Source organism: Ipomoea triloba, chromosome 16 (genome assembly GCF_003576645.1).
Source record: "Ipomoea triloba cultivar NCNSP0323 chromosome 16, ASM357664v1".
Lineage (NCBI taxonomy): Eukaryota > Viridiplantae > Streptophyta > Magnoliopsida > Solanales > Convolvulaceae > Ipomoea > Ipomoea triloba.
Genome location: NC_044931.1, coordinates 18,093,833 through 18,095,831, shown reverse-complemented (window position 1 = coordinate 18,095,831; position 1,999 = coordinate 18,093,833). Strand labels below are relative to the sequence as shown.

Sequence of the window (1,999 nt, the reverse complement as noted above, 5' to 3'; positions counted from 1 at the left end):
CGCTGGACCGCTCGCTAAGGGTACTATCCTTTTAAACCGCTAAACCGCTAAGCGAGAGAAGTTGCGCGGAGAGAGAGGGTCAAGTACATTTTGTGCGTAGTACATGACGGATGCGATCACACCAGCACTAATGCAGCGCAAGTACATGACGGATGCGATCACACCAGCACTAATGCAGCGCATCCCATCAGAACTCCGAAGTTAAGCGGGCTTGGGCGAGCGCATCCCATCAGAACTCCGAAGTTAAGCGGGCTTGGGCGAGAGTAGTACTAGGATGGGTGACCCCTAAGCGGGCTTGGGCGAGAGTAGTACTAGGATGGGTGACCCCCTAGGAAGTCTTCGTGTTACATCCCCCACCCTCTTTTCAATTTTTTCTTTTAAACCGCTCGCTAAGGATACTATCCTTTTAAACCGCTAAACCGCTAAGGGAGAGAAGTTGCGCGGAGAGAGAGGGTCAAGTGCATTTTGCGCGCAGTACATGATGGATGCGATCATACCAGCACTAATGCACCGCATCCCATCAGAACTCCGAAGTTAATCGTGCTTGGGCGAGAGTAGTACTAGGATGGGTGACCCCCTGGGAAGTCCTCGTGTTGCATCCCCCACCCTCTTTTCAATTTTTCTTTTAAACCGCTGGACCGCTCGCTAAGGGTACTATCCTTTTAAACCGCTAAACCGCTAAGCGAGAGAAGTTGCGTTGAGAGAGAGGGTCAACTACATTTTGCGCGCACTACATGACGGATGTGATCATACCAGCACTAATGCACCGGATCCCATCAGAACTCCGAAGTTATGCGTGCTTGGGCGAGAGTAGTACTAGGATGGGTGACCCTCCGAAGTTATGCGTGCTTGGGCGAGAGTAGTACTAGGATGGGTGACCCCCTGGGAAGTCCTCGTGTTGCATCCCCCACCCTCTTTTCAATTTTTTCTTTTAAACCGCTGGACCGCTCGCTAAGGGTACTATCCTTTTAAACCGCTAAACCGCTAAGCGAGAGAAGTTGCGCGGAGAGAGAGGGTCAAGTACATTTTGCGCGCAGTACATGACCGATGCGATCATACTAGCACTAATGCACCGGATCCCATCAGAACTCCGAAGTGAAGCGTGCTTGGGCGAGAGTAGTACTAGGACCGGTGACCCCCTAGGAAGTCCTCGTGTTGCATCCCCCACCCTCTTTTCAATTTTTCTTTTAAACCGCTGGACCGCTCGCTAAGGGTACTATCCTTTTAAACCGCTAAACCGCTAAGCGAGAGAAGTTGCGCGGAGAGAGAGGGTCAAGTACATTTTGCGCGCAGTACATGACCGATGCGATCATACCAGCACTAATGCACCGGATCCCATCAGAACTCCGAAGTTAAGCGGGCTTGGGCGAGAGTAGTACTAGGACCGATGACCCCCTAGGAAGTCTTCGTGTTACATCCCCCACCCTCTTTTCAATTTTTTGTTTTAAACCGCTGGACCTCTCGCTAAGGATACTATCCTTTTAAACCGCTAAACCGCTAAGCGAGAGAAGTTGCGCGGAGAGAGAGGGTCAAGTACATTTTGCGCGCAGTACATGACGGATGCGATCATACCAGCACTAATGCACCGCATCCCATCAGAACTCCGAAGTTAAGCGGGCTTGGGCGAGAGTAGTACTAGGACCGATGACCCCCTAGGAAGTCTTCGTGTTACATCCCCCACCCTCTTTTCAATTTTTTCTTTTAAACCGCTGGACCGCTCGCTAAGGGTACTATCCTTTTAAACCGCTAAACCGCTAAGCGAGAGAAGTTGCGCGGAGAGAGAGGGTCAAGTACATTTTGCGCGCAGTACATGACCGATGCGATCATACTAGCACTAATGCACCGGATCCCATCAGAACTCTGAAGTGAAGCGTGCTTGGGCGAGAGTAGTACTAGGACCGATGACCCCCTAGGAAGTCCTCGTGTTGCATCCCCCACCCTCTTTTCAATTTTTCTTTTAAACCGCTGAACCGCTCGCTAAGGATACTATCCTTTTAAA

General features: G+C 50.9%; 3 non-coding genes and 4 pseudogenes across 3 annotated transcripts; all 7 read left to right on the top strand.

Annotated features, from left to right (window-relative positions):
- Positions 1-150: 150 nt before the first annotated feature.
- On the top strand, positions 151-353 carry LOC116009060 (annotated as a pseudogene).
- A 130-nt stretch (positions 354-483) lies between these two features.
- LOC116008526 lies at positions 484-602 on the top strand. Its single transcript, XR_004095903.1, has one exon. It is a non-coding gene; the product is annotated as a 5S ribosomal RNA (ribosomal RNA).
- A 137-nt stretch (positions 603-739) lies between these two features.
- On the top strand, positions 740-907 carry LOC116008905 (annotated as a pseudogene).
- Positions 908-1,045: 138 nt separating this feature from the next.
- LOC116008897 lies at positions 1,046-1,164 on the top strand. The gene has a single exon (XR_004096247.1). It is a non-coding gene; the product is annotated as a 5S ribosomal RNA (ribosomal RNA).
- A 137-nt stretch (positions 1,165-1,301) lies between these two features.
- LOC116009001 lies at positions 1,302-1,420 on the top strand (annotated as a pseudogene).
- Positions 1,421-1,558: 138 nt separating this feature from the next.
- On the top strand, positions 1,559-1,677 carry LOC116009012 (annotated as a pseudogene).
- Positions 1,678-1,815: 138 nt separating this feature from the next.
- LOC116008980 lies at positions 1,816-1,934 on the top strand. Its single transcript, XR_004096323.1, has one exon. It is a non-coding gene; the product is annotated as a 5S ribosomal RNA (ribosomal RNA).
- Positions 1,935-1,999: the final 65 nt, after the last annotated feature.